Below are 17,293 nucleotides of genomic sequence, written 5' to 3'. Positions count from 1 at the left end.
AAATAGGAAGGCATTGAACTAAGAAACTAACATTCAGAGTTTACCGAGTGATTTCTGAATCCTCTCAATACATTCAACTGAGTACTACCTGGGGCCTCTTTTAACCTCTAAATGATCTGCAAATTGAACTTCAGGATTTTCCTTTCATCTCTGTTTAGTAAGTATTAATTAGTTGTTTATATAACACTTTGCAATGGAATAATGAATGACATTAAATTTAGTCAAGTTAGAGATTTATGCTATCCATTTTGTGCTCGTTCTCTAGATCTGTCAAAATAGACTGACATGTCAGGTCTATGCTATCTCCATTTCATAGGCAGTCATGCAAAATTTAGAGCCACTCTGCATATGAATAAAACCATGTCTCCTACTTCTCACCTGTCATTCACTTAGGAAATGATTGAATGTTGATATTATACAGGTAAATCTTCTTAAAAACCAAAGAGAAAGAACTAAGGAGTACCTTTGCTCTGTGATCAGGAGCATTTCTTAGCTTCCTACAGCTAAAAGCCTTACTGATGTCCCCTGACCTTGAAGAAACAAATCATTCTTTCAGAGAAAAATGCATTAACAGTAGGGCGAATACTGACTGTGTTTCTCTGTACTAGAAGAAAGCCTGCTGTATCATGTTGTATCACAAATTATCAAAATGAATTAATCATTTAGAGAAAACCTCAAGTATAAAAACTGTTTGTATTGTTGGCCAACAGACAATTGTGACAAAATGTGCTCCCAACTGTTATTCTGTACCACATTTAAATAGTGTTGAAAAAAACTGAGTTTGATAAGTGAAAATATAATATCCTCCCAAGTGCTTGAAAAGTGTGTTAAGCACTGTAGATGTAGTCCTATAATTGTCATGATCATATGTAGAAAATGCTTAAATAAAATAATCGGGGGGGGGGGAAGGAGACTATAATGCCTGTATCTAAATTGATCTACTACTATCCTCTTGGAGCCAAGGTCTGTTGATATTAAAGTACCTGAAACTGGTGTATAGTAGGCTATCAATAAATTGTTACTGAACTAAACTCCCTGGTACAGGTTAGTTTCCATATCTTAACAAAGAGAAGGAAGATTTTGAAGTATTATTCTCCTAGAGCAAAGTTTGTTGAAGGACAGAATTCTAAAACTTTACTGAGCATATATAGTACTCGTGTCTTAGAAAATACACTGAAGATAGAGATATATGGAGGAAAACTATTTAAAATACTAGAGCCTAACACAAACTAAGCAATAATAATAAAAATGAGGATAATAATTAGCAATGAGAACATTAACCTGTTAGTTTGTAAATCTTTTAAAGGAAAAGGAGAATTCTAGAAGACTGTAATACTGCAGTAATGGGGTTCAGGACATGTTATCCCAGAATATGACACCTTGACATTTGAGAAAACAGCAGAAGCAGGAAGGTCACTCTCACCTTCCCCTCACCCTTCTCCCCTGAAGCAGGTCAGTCATAAGACCCTCATTCAAGTGGTGCTATCTTTATACCCAGAAAAAAGGAAAATCCTTATCTCTGAAGACACGGGCTCACAGAGAGGAATCTGAACAAACAGACCTTGCTAAGTTTTCTATGGTTTATTACCATTAGATCATACTTTTTTATCCAATCATGCTTCTCCACTACTGTCTACTTCTCCATCAAACTTAGCATAAAAAATACACAGTTTACTTGTTTCTTTGGGTACACATTTCCTGAAGAAGATTCCCGTGTCATATAAAACTTATATTAAATAAACTTGTTTGCTTTTCTCTTGCTAATCTGTTTTTTGTTGTTGTTGTTGTTGTTGTTGTTGTTGTTGTTGTTATAGGAACCTCAGCCATGAATGTAAAATGGGTGAAGAAAAGATATTTCTCCTCTCCAACAGCAATACCAAAATAAGGACTACTACACATCTTGTTGCCACACATCTCTGCCTTGGCACACTATATTTCCTCTGTCTGGAGTGACTTTGACCTCTTTCCGTATTGGCCAACTCTTAGTCATTACACAGAGCCCTGCTAGATATTGCAGCCTCTGTGAAGGCTGCTGCCCTGACAGTGCCAACCATTTCCTCCTCTAGATTACTTGGGTACCCTGTACTTATTTCCATCATTGCATTCACACAGTTTTGTATTATTTGTCTGCATGTGTGTCTCTCCTACAAGTTAAGAACAATTAATTAACAGAAACTGTAATATTCTTTTGGGGATCCCTAACACCTGACACAGTGCCTGGCATACAGCAGGTATTTAGTAAACTGTTAGTGAATTGAACAGTGCTAAACAAACGACTTACAGATACATGAAGTTAAGAAAAATAGAAAGGTTGATTTTAAGATTGAATGTAAAGACCTTTTTTCATGCTGGAAAGTGTGAATCAAAGCATGTTGCCAATATTTTTAATTGACAGATAATAACTGTTTATATTTATGGAGTACAGGACAATGTTTTGATAAATATACATTGTGGAATGATCAAATCAGGCTAATTAACATATCCATTACCTCAAATAGTTATTTCTTTGTGTTGAGAGCATTAGAAATTGATTTTTTTAGCTATTTTGAAATATACGATACATTATCCTTAACTATAGTCTATCATGCTGTGAAATAGAACACCAGAACCTCCTCCTCCTGTCTAACTGAAAATTTGTACCCTTGGACCAGCATCTCCCCTTTTCCTATCCATCACCCCCACCCCCAGCCAGCCTCTGGTAACCACCATTCTACTCTCTACTATGAGTCTGACTTCCTTAAATTCCATATACAAATATGTGAAATCACGTGTATTTGTCTCTCTGTGTCTGGCTTATTTCACTTAGCATAATGAAATGGGCAAAGGATCTGAATAGACATTTCTCAAAAGAAGACATACAAATGGTTAACGGATATATGAAAAAATGTTCAACATCTCAAGTCACCAGAGAAATATAAATTAACACCATAATGAGATATCACCGCACAACTGTTAGATTGGTGATGATCAAAAAGATGAAAGATGACAAGTGTGGCAAGGATGTGGAGAAAGGGGAACTCTTCTACATTGTTGGTGGGACTGTAAATTAGTGTAGCCATTATGGAAAACAGTATGGAGGTTTCTCAAACAACTACAGATAGAACTACCACATGACCCAGCTATTCCAGTGCTGAGTATATACCCAAAGAAATGGAAATCATCATGTCGAAGGAATACCTGCACGCCCATGTTCATCGCAGCTCTATTTACAATAGCCAAAACAGGGAACCAAACTAAATGTACATCATCAGATGACTGAATAAGGAAACTGTGGTATTACACAATGAATAGTATTTAGCCTTAAAGAAAAAATTTTTTAAAAGCAGGAAATTCTGTTTTTTGTGTTTTTTTTTTTCGTCCTTTTTTTTGTGACTGCGCTCAGCCAGTGAGCCAACCGGCCATCCCTATATAGGATCCGAACCCGCGGCGGGAGCACTGCTGCGCTCCCAGCGCCACACTCTCCCGAGTAAGCCACGGGCTCGGCCCCAAAAAAGCAGGAAATTCTGTTGCAACATGAATGAACCTAGAGAACATTTTGACAATTTTTTTTTTAATATAAAGACGAAATCCTAAGGTTATATGGATTCTCCTCTGAGTAGTGTGCATACCTTAGAAAACTTGTACATCTGGATAAAAGTCAGATGTGTAAAGGACAATTAATTTTGTGTTTGTAAAAGAATTTAAAACTTATTGTATAGATACAGGAAAAATCATGAATCAATTTAAATTTATTATAGTTCCATCAGACAGAAGTTAGAACCTAAAATGAAAGACAACTTACTCTTCATTAGCAAATCTTGTGTGTGCACTAAAAATAAAATGTTCAAACATATGATAAAATCCTTTGTCTCTATAAACATGATTTGTCTCTAGAAATATCACAAAAATATAAATATGCCTTAAATAATTTTAATAACTTAGACGACTCTACCCAACAATTTTAAACAATGTTTGTCAACGAATTAGATCTTTAAAGTATTTCTCTGAATTGATATAAAAATTTGACTAATCTAACCAATCATTAAGTTCTCTAGAATTCTTTTTTAAACAAGTCTGAAAATACTTAGATCTTTTAATTGTACATAGCAAAGAGGCAATCTCATGTTTTGTGATGCATAATATTCACAAATCTGATTTTCTCTCTTCCTGTTCATCTTATCTACAATCCTATATTTGTTAATAATCCTTTTGTTTGTTTTGGGAAAATGATCCTTTCTAATGATTGATAAAGGTCATTCAGAAATGGTCCATATCCAAGCCCTTTTCCTAAAAATGTTTTCTTCACTATTAAATCTGATTTATTACCCTGAATTTGCATAAGCCAGCACAACCTTTTGCAGTTTTATAATCCTGTCTTTTGCATCCTTTTACTTCACACAGTGCATGTACCTGCCTTCAGCTGTGCTGCTCTTATTTGTCTGACTTTAATTAGTTCTTCAAGACTCTCCTAAAACTCTAAAATTCTTAAATGCTCCTTTTGATTTTGCCCTTTATGCTTTTGCAAAGTAGTTTCCAATTAACTAAAGCAATTTGTTTCCCTAATTCTTTGTCATTGATTCATGGGTTTCTTTTTCTTCTTTTTCTTTTTGACCTTGGTTTTACCAACACCATGCTCTAACCAAATGAGCTACCCAGCCGGCTCTGTTCTTGTCTTTTAAAATTTTTTCCCTCTCCCTCCTTCCATTCCCCCGCACCCCCAACCACTCCCCCACCTACCCTGGGAAACTGCTGCCTATTTCCGGCCTTTCCATTATATTTTTCATATTCATTCACTCCTCCTCTATGGCTCTATCTCTTTCATGTTGCTTTCTTGAGGCACTATTTTCTTTACGTGAGCCTTAGTGTATCTGTTTTCTTCCATAGTTTTCCTTCTTGTCACACTTGATATTTATATTTCTTTTCCTGTTTTTTCTTGAGCTTTGTCACACTTTGTTCCTTCTCTTTTGTATCTAAGCGGCTTTCTAACACTTAATAGAACAGGGATTATTGCTAGCAGCTCAGAAATTCCCTTTGCCTCCAAAACAACAGACAGGCGTATTAAGTGCTGCCTTTTTTTGCACCTTGGGCTGTTCTCATGTGTCTTTCCCCTACAGTTACCCAAAGTCCCTCCCTGAAAAATGGTGTCTTCCTTTCTCTGCACCCGAAATACTTTTCACGGAGAATGCACTTGGGAGATTTCTGGAGTGCCTATTCTCCTCGCTTTAGGTCTATCCCATACCCTGAGGCCCTCAGCCACTTACATCAGGAGTACAGTCTAAGTACAATTAAGCATTAAGAACTAAGACCTTAATTACCATGCTCTCACTTTTCATTTATTTTCCATGGTTTGTTGCCACCAATTTTTAATACTTTCAAGTCTGAAAAAACAATTACCTGAAAGCCTCTAGCAGTACTTATTTCATTAGCAGAAGCATGTAACTCTTATCAAGTGAGGCACAAGCATCAAAACCTTCAGATCCCATAAGTAAGTGGTATGCCAGCTTAATAAACCACTGAAGAGGAGCACAATATTTAATTTCCAAGAATAAGAAGCTAATTTGATTAAAGTGTGAGGGGGAAAAATTAAGGGGGAATAATGTAATAGTTCTAGTAATCCTCCTATGTGAAACCAGGAGGCTCAAGTTCATCAAATAGTTTTGTATACACTTAAAATATTACTAACACAGTCTTAGTTATATACAACTTCTCAGAAATACACCTATTGCCTAAAACAAGGCAAACTCACACTTTTCTCCCACTAGCTACATTGATTTCTGAACACTATTTATTTAGGCAAGCACACAAGCTCCGAAATTGTTCCACTAACTATTACTGGAATTAGAATATATAGCCAGGGGGATAAAACCTCCAAAAACACTGGCCTAAGAATTTAAGTCTAAAATATGCTTTCATTACACCTTATATAGCAGTTACTTCTCAGGTGGTATTTTGAGGAACTGTTTTTCTCTGCAACACTAAAAGCTAACAAAAAAATTTTGTTTTGTTTAGTCATAAATTGCCTGAAATTTACCCAGCCCCAAAACATGTAGTTAATGACTGTCAGCCCATGCTAATAGCTCTGTGTTCTAATTACCTGTGTTTTGATAATTTCCTAGCAAGACACTTTCACACTGGGAGCTTTATCCTGTTAAAACTGACTAATTTGGGTTTTGTGGAGAGGACAATAAAACCCCAAAGCTCAAAGGCTCTCCCTCATGCTGTTCCTACCCTGTACTGCCCAGGTTAAATCATCCAATTTATCTGTGCTTCATATTTTCATTTGAAAAAGAAAACCAAGGTACTAATAAATAATATGTGAAGGCTGACAAAGCATTACGGCAATAAGAAGTTTGTATAAAAAACACCAACATATACATTAAAGAAGACAAAGACTACAAAGTAATCAATATCATCACACTCATTTCCCTGTAGATGCAAATCAGTAACTTAGCTCCTAGGGCTCTTGTCAACAATAAAAGATATATATATATATTAAGTGTAGTGTAAACTGCAAAAATTCTTTTAACCAGGAACTTCACTTATATAGAATGAAACTATAAACCAAAAAGGAAGCAAAAGTAATCTGGTATCACAAACTTCACACCAATTCACTAATAATAACATTGTTTCCCCTTTTGAAAAATCATGTCACCTAGGTTCAAACCATTTTCTTGGAAAATGGGTTCTATTTTACAAAATTTATTGTTGCATTCTTTTCTTGATTTACTCATCAATAACATCAATTTGCAAAAGGTTAATTATCATATCATTGTTCAGAGGGTAAAACTTATTGTTAACAAGAAAACAATGTGTGTGTCAGTATTAAACTGAAAATTCATGAGCAGTCCAAGAAATCTTTCTATAAAAAATTTAATTTGTTAAAAACTAATTTCTATAAAAGCTAATATGCTCCAATGCCCTAAATTACAGCATCAAACATTTTCTGAAGAAATTCAGAAGCTAGAAAAATGTTATTATTCAGGTACAGCAGCCCTACAAAAAAACCCAAAACCAGGCAACAATAATTAAAAACCTAAGTGAATGCATCAAAAAACAAACAAAAGCATACATAAATAAATGTCTCATTTATTAATCTGAATGGCACTACCCATGTTACATATAAAATACTAACTCCTATATTTCTACAATAGTTTCAAAATGAAGTACTTGCCCAAGTTTTTAAAAACTTTTGGTATAGGTGGTATCACGTAGTATTAATTAAAAATTCAGAGTTATAATTTATAGCAACTCCCTCCTCTCTGTTTGGATTGCATCTTTTTAATTGCAACATACAGTAATAAGAACTAAGCTATGAAGATGCAGACTTGATATTTCCAAAGATGTATAGAAATTAATGCAGTTTATTTTTATCACTGCCTGAATGAAGACCACATCGTGGTGGAATGGCATACATTTTTTCCTCAGTGATCTTTTTTCATTATCATCTGCTGGGAAATGTAGTCATACTTTCCTGCTCTTGAGAGCAATTTGAACTTTAATGAGAGAAAAAGCAGAATGTTGAAAGTAATTGTTGAAAGAAAATTAACTTTTCCCTTGTTGATCTTATATAAATAACCACTTGCATCTAGCCAGGTTTGGAAAGACATGGATTCTTTTTTTTAACTTAAAAAGCTAATCCTAATCAAATCAGAAAGGAAAACCCTTAGTATAGAGCTAGTCAGAAAATCACTTTCAGCATTTCACAGAACTGATTCTACACCTTTAAATGAGAATATAGTAATCAAGATCACAACATCAGAAGAGCTTCCAACAGAGTACAGGGATCCTGACTTTGTCTACTTAAGTATAAGCACTAACCAAAAGCAGAAAACAGTTTTATGTTAAGAGAAAAACATGAGTCTATTTGCGAATTTTATATGCTAACATAGTCCAGTGTCATCTGGTTCTGCAGAAAATCTATCAACGAACATTTAGTCCTCTGAGTTTAAGAATAAAGAAGAAACATAAAGCACAATAAAATAAAAGACGATGTAACTCAAATGCATAAGGTAGAAGGGTCCTACTTTTCAAAAGGGGTCAGGAGATTTCTATACCCCAGATTGCAAGCTAGTTGAATGCACAGAATATGTTTTTGTCTTCATTACACTTAGCAGAGAGCCAGGTGTTTAGTCAGTTCAAAAGATTGTGCAATTGCATTGAATATCAAATTCGAAATGAATTTCAGTAATTTTAAAAATATGCATATTTATTATCAAAAGTGCAACTATCAAACTTTGACTGTCAAGCTTCATCGTGGCATGGCATAGCCTGAAAACACTGTAACACACACCTTCTCTGTAGTATGAGATTCGAGTCTCATAAGACCAAAACGTGGATAAAATTCTGCCTGTCATGTTGCAAATGATAAGATGTGATTGGCAAAGTCTTTAATGTTCTACTTCCTAATGGCCCATCTGTGTACTTCATGTAAGAAGCCCCCTGTGATTATTTCCACTCAATAATCACTTCTAATGACAACTGTGTTTCACCTTTTCATTCAAAGTGAGTGTAAAATACATTAAAGCAGAAATGTAGAGAGTGATAAAATCTAATTGTACTTTTCATGGTTCAGGGATGCATTATCAACAGTCAACCGAAGGTAATAGCACTCCCTTACTACATTGCTGAGATTACTCCCATTCAGAATAGATTATGAATGGAAAATACCTTGCTTTATATAAATATTTGTTGAACAAAGAAATGAATGATAAATTTATATTTTAATTATGATTACATTTACTTTATAATTACTATTATTTCACTATTATGGTATACCACAATCTCTTCTAACATCAATTTTGAGAGTCATAGAACTCTATAAAACAATCTTATTTCCTAATTTGAGTAAAACCTGTAATACACTTCAAATTCAGGAGCAGGAAGATTGTAAAATATGGTGATCATACATTAATCTTCTCTTCTATAAATACTCATACTTCTACAGAAATTTTCCAGGTAGCATCACACAAGGTTGAATACAAAATTAAAATAAAGAATCTCAGTCCTTTTATCACCATTTATTTTCATCTTGGGGTATACATTTCATCATTGCAACATTATAATCTGTGATATAAAGTGTATAATGGCTTAAACATTACATTGTGCTGTTTAGAAGAAATGACATAAGAAAAGTACCTTGCATTTCAAAGTCTTTAAACTTTAAAACATTACTGCTTTGTTCTACCTTGAGGAGTTTAAATGTAGTAGTTTCACTGTTCTTAGAGAGTCCTCAATGCATTGATTACAACCAGCTGGTCAATCTTCTATCCCAACGAAATTAATCATGGTGACAGTTGCCACTATGGCCTCCTCCATGTATTTTCCAAGCATGGAGGAGGACAAGTGAGCACCTGCCTCCTAGATTTTAGATTGAAAATATTACCTGAATAAACCAGGATTCTTTATATACTATGGCCGAATGCAACCTTCTGGAAAAGGCTGGAATCCCCTAATTAATATGTTCATAAGCTTATGTTTTCCTTTAAAAAATAAATTCCTCAAAGAATTTGTAAACGGAATTTAACAATATTTACAACTTAATCATCAATAAATGGCATTTAAAATGCTTACTTCACATTGTTTTATCACATAGATAGAGTCAAAAAAAGCATGATCAAAATATTTATAGAACTACTTTTTGTAATAGGAGAAGCTACTTTTGCTTTCATAATAAAAATAATGTACCAAATAAAATATTCATTTATGGAGCTACTCAAGCAAGTGCAAAACCAGAAATATTAAAGATCATTAAGGATATTCATTCTTCCTGTAGAATATTACTGAAACAGTTGGCAAAGAGATTATTGCATAATGTTCAAAAACATATTACAAATGATCACTTTAAAAGATATAAAGTTGTATAAAGATTCCATTTACGACTTATTTGATCTATATGCTTACTAATCTAAAGGCCCTGGCAATATAACATCTCATGCCTCTATATTTCAACAACGGATAGCACCAGATGTTGTTAAATCCTTATTTGAAAGTATTAAAATGGACAAACTGTCTTTAAATTATGAATTTCTATACTGTATTGACCTCTCAGGCTATATTGTTGCCTCCTCTCAATGTGTTTTCACTATATTGTTCAGGGCATGAGTAGGTTCACATTAGCTCATCTGAAATGACACTCCCTGTTTCTGAAATTCCATAAGTAGACTTGTTTGGAAAAATCAGTGAAGCATTCCATTTAATCAGAGTCATTTCTTTCTACATTAAAAAGACAAAGTTGTCTATGACTTTGTCATGAGCCTAGGCAGTTTCCTTGAAGCACTATGAGTGCAAATCTATCTTCTCACTATTCTTTCTGTCCCAGGAAAATTTCACATCTCACCCATCATCTTATCAGTCTCAATTTGGCTTCCTTTTATTTGTTGTTGTTCTTACATTCATTCGCCTTTAGCCAGTCTTGGATTTTTAATTGCAAAAAAATGAAACTTTGACACGATCTTTTTAAAAACAAGTTTGCCTTGCTCAATGTCTTGGCTTTCCAGGTTTTCTAAGGCTGGTTACCCCCTCCAGATGTCAGTGTGAGTTAGCATTTTAATTTTCCTTCCTACACCTGACCCCTTGCAATGGATCTGTAAGGTGTCACCATCCTCTAGAAGTTCTGGGATGAGGACCAGAATTTGCATCATGCTCTTATTTTGCCAGAAAAAATGATTAAACACACACACACACACACACACACACACACACACACTGAATAGAGGTTTGAACTGTGTTTACTTCCAGACTCTGGAATAATTGAGCTCATTTTCAAAATAAATAATCTATTCAAATTTGTCTTTATTTTACACATATACTTAGTCAGAAATGTCTGCAACTTAATATTTCAGCACATTGTCAAACGATTCCATATGTTTTTTTTTTCTTTTCCTCTTCCTATTTCTCCCCTTCCAATCAGAAGTTTTCAAAGTTTTAAGCACTTTATAAATTGAGGGGGTAGAATAGTTTAATATGACTGGCAGAATAAAAGAGGTTGATTTATAATTCTTTTGCAGTGTATTTGAAAAGACAGATTCCCAGCCATTTACTTACAACTCTATTTCTAGCTCCTATCAGTTAGTTTTCAAATGTTCATATCTTTGATTTAATGTTTTATGCAGTTGCCTCAGTACATTTACAAATTTAAATGTATAGGAATATGTATTTCTGAAAAAAACAATACACTGAAAGTTGAAAAATGTCAATGGGATTATGTGGAAAGCTAGTGGAAATTTCTCCCTTTTTTGGAATCTTCTTTTCTTTAATTAGTGAAAGGTACGAAGAATATTCTTCTGAAAGGATTTCGGTTTCCTTGCACATCCTAACCATGGCAAAAATCAGAGGAAAGCCCTCGGAGCAATGCTTACAAGTGTGTGTGTAAAGGTGCTGTACAGAGAAAAGAAATGCCCTCAGGTTTCAATTTCAATTATTTGCTTTCCTGTAATACCCATTTCTAATCAAACATGTATTATAGTCCCTATTTTTCTTACACTTTTCATTCAACAATTTTTTAATAAAATCTTGAATTCTCTTCATCTCGTGCCCTACCAATAGCACCGTGACCACCAATATCAATACTGAAAGCAAACATTTATGAGATATAGACTTCCAACTGGATTTAAATATATCCTGGAACTTCTGACCAAAAAGAACTAGGTCTCTTTTTTCATAAGTGACAAAGGTAAAAAAAATAACTAAGTATCAACTTAAATGTAGTTTGCATTTGATCTTATATTTTGCATCTACTATCTTAAGAAGTTTCCAGATTTATTTTTGGATGAACATATAACTACTTTTGTCAAACCACAAATTTCAAGGACAGAATAAATATTGGACAGGTAAAAATAATTTTCTCTTGCTCCTGGGATTCCTTTTAGGCTATGTTATCTCCAGCTTCTCCAGCTAATGGAGGGAAGCATCCATGTGCATTATCAAAAGTGATGTGTAATCCATTCTGATGGTTTGGGGCCACTTCCCCCACTCTCTGAAATAGGAGAACCGGCCACTGGAAGTGGGCCTGCAGCCTTGAGCCAGCTGGATTCACAGAAGACTTCCTTCAGCTTCTTTGAGTTGATAGACTTCTTTGCTTTTCAGTTTCTATAACTCCACACCAAAGTGCATGATCTCTCCTGTTAGGTGATCAGCACTGGGAACAAGAGTAAGATTCCTGAGATCAGGGTGGTAAGGCAACTGGGGAACTGTCTTCAGTTGTGAGAAGGGACAAAGGAGACCAATGCACAGCATTCGTGCTTTCCGGCTGAGTTACCTGTAGCATAATGCCAGCTTTCATGCTCAGAATATATATACAATGCCAGCTTCTCCTGGCAGAGACCCCTACCAATCTGGGGTTGTATCACTATCACAGGAAATGTAAATATGATCCTAATCCAATTAGAAAATAAAGGGTAGTTGCAAGGAAACATTTCTTTGGCGGCTGGCCAGTGCGGGAATCTGAACCTATAACCTTGGTGTTGTAAGGATATGCGCTAACCAACTGAGCTAACCGGCCAGCCCTCAAGGAAACATTTCAGTTCAATTTAATACAACAAATATTTGTTGGTTTGGGATCACTTACCCATAAGAAATGGTCTTTGACAGAAAAGCACACGATCCCAAATGGGCTACAACTATGTCACTGGAAACATTTGTGGCAAAAGTAATTGACATAAAAGTTAGAGCAGGAAAGGAACTATAAAGATCATCTACGTAACCCTTAGTGGAGTGCCTTGCACAAAGCAGTCTCACCATGAAAAATGAATAGATGAATTCAGTTTAATTCCTCATTTTGCAGATGAAGAAACTGAAGCCAAAGGGAAGAAATAATTTAGTCAATGACATAAAATTAGCCAGTGGCAGAGCCAGGATAAGAGACCAGAATTTCTGAGTCCTTAGCTATTATTCTTTCCAACACACGGTTCATTGTACTCAGTCACTTCCACTGTTGATTGGTCAGCTGTGGACTATATTCATATCCATTCCTATATCTTTGCCGTATCCCCTCATGCCTGCAATACCCTTTAGTAGAGCAAATCCATTAAACTAGCCTTAACCACTCTAGTCTACATCCATTTATCTCTTTTCTGAATTCCTACAGTGCTTCCTGGCTATACCACAAATTTAGCCTTTTAATACAAAAAAATACGAATTGTTTTGCAATGATTTCATGCATATGTCTGTGTCATTAGTAGGTTTTGTATGCTCCTCCAGGAAAGGGACATTTGTTTACAGTTCTCTATATATGTCAGCATGTAACACTTAGGTTTATATGGGTGCATAAGAATGAGCATGTAATTTAACATCCAAATCAAGACACTTTTGAGAGTCAAAGACATTGTCATTGATATTTATGCAATAAGTATAAACTGCGACTGTCCTGGAAAAACTTGAATGTGAGGTCAGCCTAATAGTTGACTTGCTCAACATGTGTAGAATTAGAATCATTCCATCGCTGATTGTACAATTGTCCAACTACAGGATATTGTTTACAATTTACCCGTTACATTCAGTGGAATTATTTCTAAAGTAGTAATAACTGAGAGATCAAGACAAGTTGTGGAATTCTATTTCTTGAATTCTTATAAATAGGTGAAATTTGTTTAAAAGTATTATGAATATTTCCACAAAATATTCATTTGTCGTCTTACTTGTTAAAGCTATACAGATAAAGTTAAGTGCAAAACTTTAGTTGTTCAGTTTTAATCATTCCAATACTGAAAACATGGTTTATAGTGAAAAAAATTGGCATTGTCTCCAATTCCTTCTTGATGGTAAAATGTGAAATCTGATGGCTTTCTATGTGGACTAGGTGAGGGAGAATGCTGTAAGGAACTATGGATCAAAAGGCCCAAATTTGAAGTTTAAAAATAGATTTAAATTAAGCACCCTATTCAAAATGTATGAATACACATTATGGATTTTAATTGCTTTTGGGTTAAACTATGGAGGAATTAGTAAAGGAAACAAGTAAAGCCCATGATAAATTCATATACAACTGATGGCTAAAATTTTATGGCATTTACCAACAATGATTACATAGATATCTCTATATGTCTATAGATATACAGAGAGATAATGCCTTTGAACATATTAACTTAGTAAAATAAATTTTTACATTGATTTCTGTTAAGAAATAATCAGTTTATTTTGATACAATTTTCATGATATCAAAATAATATATGTTTTTATGTTCAGATATGTGACAAAGGTTCAGGCATCCCAGACAGCTCATAGACTCAGTTTATTAATATTGCTAAATTAGAGACTCAATGATAAAAATGCCCTGCAGCAGGATGAATTTTAAGCATTTGAACAACGGCAGTTACAGCATCTGCTCCAGATAGAAATTTGCTGTCTTGACAGTAACTAAGGACAAATTGGCAGCACAGATACATCAAGCCAGAAAGAGAGTAAAAGCAACAAGGGAAGAAGCATTTCTTAGATAAATTGCTTTTCCTGTTAAGTACTACATTCTGTACCAAATACCACTTCATTCAACTATAGGTGGATGTTTGTATCAAAGAGAATTCACAGTCTTTACCACAAACCTATTTTATATTATGAGAAAATCTAAATAATCATATTTTCCATCCTCAAAGTTGCAAATGAAATAAAAGTGCCCCAGCAGAAAAACAAAGAAACAAAAAAACCCAAAAAGAATTACAAGGGGAACAAAATAGCATGTTGCCCTAGGAAAAATACTGAGAAAAAGACATTACGTTGATAGATTCTCACCTACCCACACGGACCTCTAAGATAAGTCCCAAGATTAAATTATTTTAAGAAATAAAGTTTTAAAAATCTAGTTAAAAGACTGTCTTCTGACATCTTATTATCAACGGAATATTTGTGTGCATGGCTGGGGGCTGGGGGAGATACTCAAACAGCATTTATTCTGTATTAAAATAAAGAGGAAAAAACCCTCTGCATCATTATAACACATTCATTTGCAAGGTTATTAGGTCATGTGAGGACTCTACCTTGCCATATTTCTGAGGAAGAAGATATTAAACTTCATTTCAAAAAGAAGCAGGTCGCTGGAACGTCATGACAAGGAGGTTTATTGAAAGGCTCATGACCCATAGTCTATTCCCATTCCATATGTTCAAATTCATTTTATTCTTCGTTCAATAGTGTTAATAAATAGTTGAAAGAGCAATCATTTTAAAAAATATATGCTGAAATACTGTATGGAATAGTCATTATAGCTCATCCTTGCCAATTGTCAGAAGAAATGTATCTTTTTTTCCCTAGGTTTTATATATCAGTCAATAGAGATTTATTTAGTTAGATATATTTCATCTCAATTGTCTGAAAATAGTAAGATTATAATGAGGTGCAAATTGTGTACCTTCTTTTACAATGTTGACCTAATTATTAGAACATAAATGTGACCTGGGTTTAGACATATGAACCCATATTCTTTCTGGCAGAGGACCCCTAAAGACATTTCCTAGTGTGAGGTTTTCCTTCAAAATAATTATTTTCACTTAAACAACTTATCATGGATTCGTCTTTCACAAACTAATCTTTTCTAGCTTTTAAATGAGTTCTCAGTCTATACTTTATTTACCACATAAAACAGTAGTGCCCTATTTTATACGGTGCTAAAACTATGGCATTCAATTTTCTAGAGCTTTCCTCTAGCTCTGCCTACAAAAATTGGTGACTGACTTCGTAGATAACTTGCATGAATTTATCGAACAGTAATTATTTATTCAACTTCTAGTTTATGTAGGGTGTTGGGCTAAATGCTGCAGTAAGTACTAAGATGCATGATAAGTTAGACTCCCCGCTTTCAATGAGTTTACCAATTAGCTAATAAAACAAAAAGATAAATGAACATATAGAAATGAGAAATTGATTACTGTCAAGCTATGTGGGAGAGACTACTGGGGACTTGAGTATTCAAAGATATCATGAAAGGAGGAAGGATCTAGGAATGTCCCTTGAAAGTAGCTCTAACTTATAAGAAAGAATTGGAAAGGGAATTCTGCCAGCAGTAGGTCTAAGCGTACTATTTATCTGGGCTGGGGGAGGTTGGTTTGTCAGGAAGCTAGCAGGAATGTGAGGCAAATGAAATACAAGGGAGCCAACATCTGCAAGATAATTATAATCTCATTTTCATCACATCAGAAGAAGAAAACTACTTATCTCTCTGTCTTACTAACACTTAATGAGCAATTTGCCAGGATATTTAAATGGATTTATCCTGTCATGTAATCACCATGACAATCTTAGATCATTCCAGTAGTGTCAACCTTATTTTATGGACTAGGACATTGAGTCTAAGAGAGGTTAATGTAAATTGCTAAGAGCTTCACAGCTAGTAATGATGATAATAACGTAATAGTGAGGATAACACTTACTGGGTACCTGCTGTTAACCAGGAATGGACATAGTCACCTTTAGTAACAGCAGTCACTGGGCTGCTTAATTTGTCTCACCACCTCCTCACTTTGCTTAGGCAGGGTCACAGGACCAGGAGATATGTACCCACCTGCATGCAGGAGTAGCCCACAGCATGACTCTCCCAGCTTCTGGAGGGATTTACTTTTGCACTGCTCGATGCCCAGTTGGTCAAGGGAGAGCCCAATGGGTCACTTGCCAGTGCTTTAGACAGCAGGGCAGAGTTTGGGACCCCATGCTCTGTGCAGAGGAACCAGCTTGGAGGAGGGGGTAGGTAGGAGACTGGAAACATCTCAGAATCTGCTGCTTCATTCATTCAGCACGGTGACTGCACACATGGGTCAACTTCAAGGGAAGGAACTATGAGTTTAGAATCAGGCAGGTCTGGGATCAGAATCCCAGCTCTGTCACTGACTGGCTGGGGGACCTTGGAAAACTCAGTCAAGCCCTTGTGGCCTCTGTTTCCTTGTATGCTAAATGAGATCAATAATAACTATTTCATTGACTGTTGGGAGAATTAGAAAAAATAACTTGCAGAGTCTAGTCTAGTACCTGACATTACTTGTTGTTCAATAAATAATAGCTATTGTCATAACTAGACATCTTCCCACTGGCCAATGGCAATTTCATTTCTTTTTTTCAGATTACCATTTATGAGAAAACTGGTTTAAAAATTTTGGAATTTTAAAAATTAATAATTTACATTTTTCTACTCTTCTTATAATTTTCCCTTACAAAAGCAATGTTGCTTTATACCTAATTGTTTATGTTGGTTTAAATGTAGAATGACAATTTAAAATTGCCTAATATTTCCTAACAAGAATTTGCATATCATTATCCTTGAATCATGTGAAAGATAACGACACATCTTTCCTGTGTATCTGGAAGGAACTCACATTTTCTCAAATGTACAGAACAG

General features: G+C 34.9%; 1 non-coding gene across 1 annotated transcript; it reads right to left on the bottom strand.

Annotated features, from left to right (window-relative positions):
* Positions 1–16,453: 16,453 nt before the first annotated feature.
* Positions 16,454–16,581, bottom strand: LOC134368824 (small nucleolar RNA SNORA35). Its single transcript, XR_010022521.1, has one exon. It is a non-coding gene; the product is annotated as a small nucleolar RNA SNORA35 (small nucleolar RNA).
* Between the last annotated feature and the right edge of the window lie 712 nt (positions 16,582–17,293).

The sequence above is a fragment of the Cynocephalus volans genome, chromosome X, assembly GCF_027409185.1.
Source record: "Cynocephalus volans isolate mCynVol1 chromosome X, mCynVol1.pri, whole genome shotgun sequence".
Taxonomy (NCBI): Eukaryota; Metazoa; Chordata; class Mammalia; order Dermoptera; family Cynocephalidae; genus Cynocephalus; species Cynocephalus volans.
This window is presented reverse-complemented; position numbering and strand designations above follow the sequence as displayed.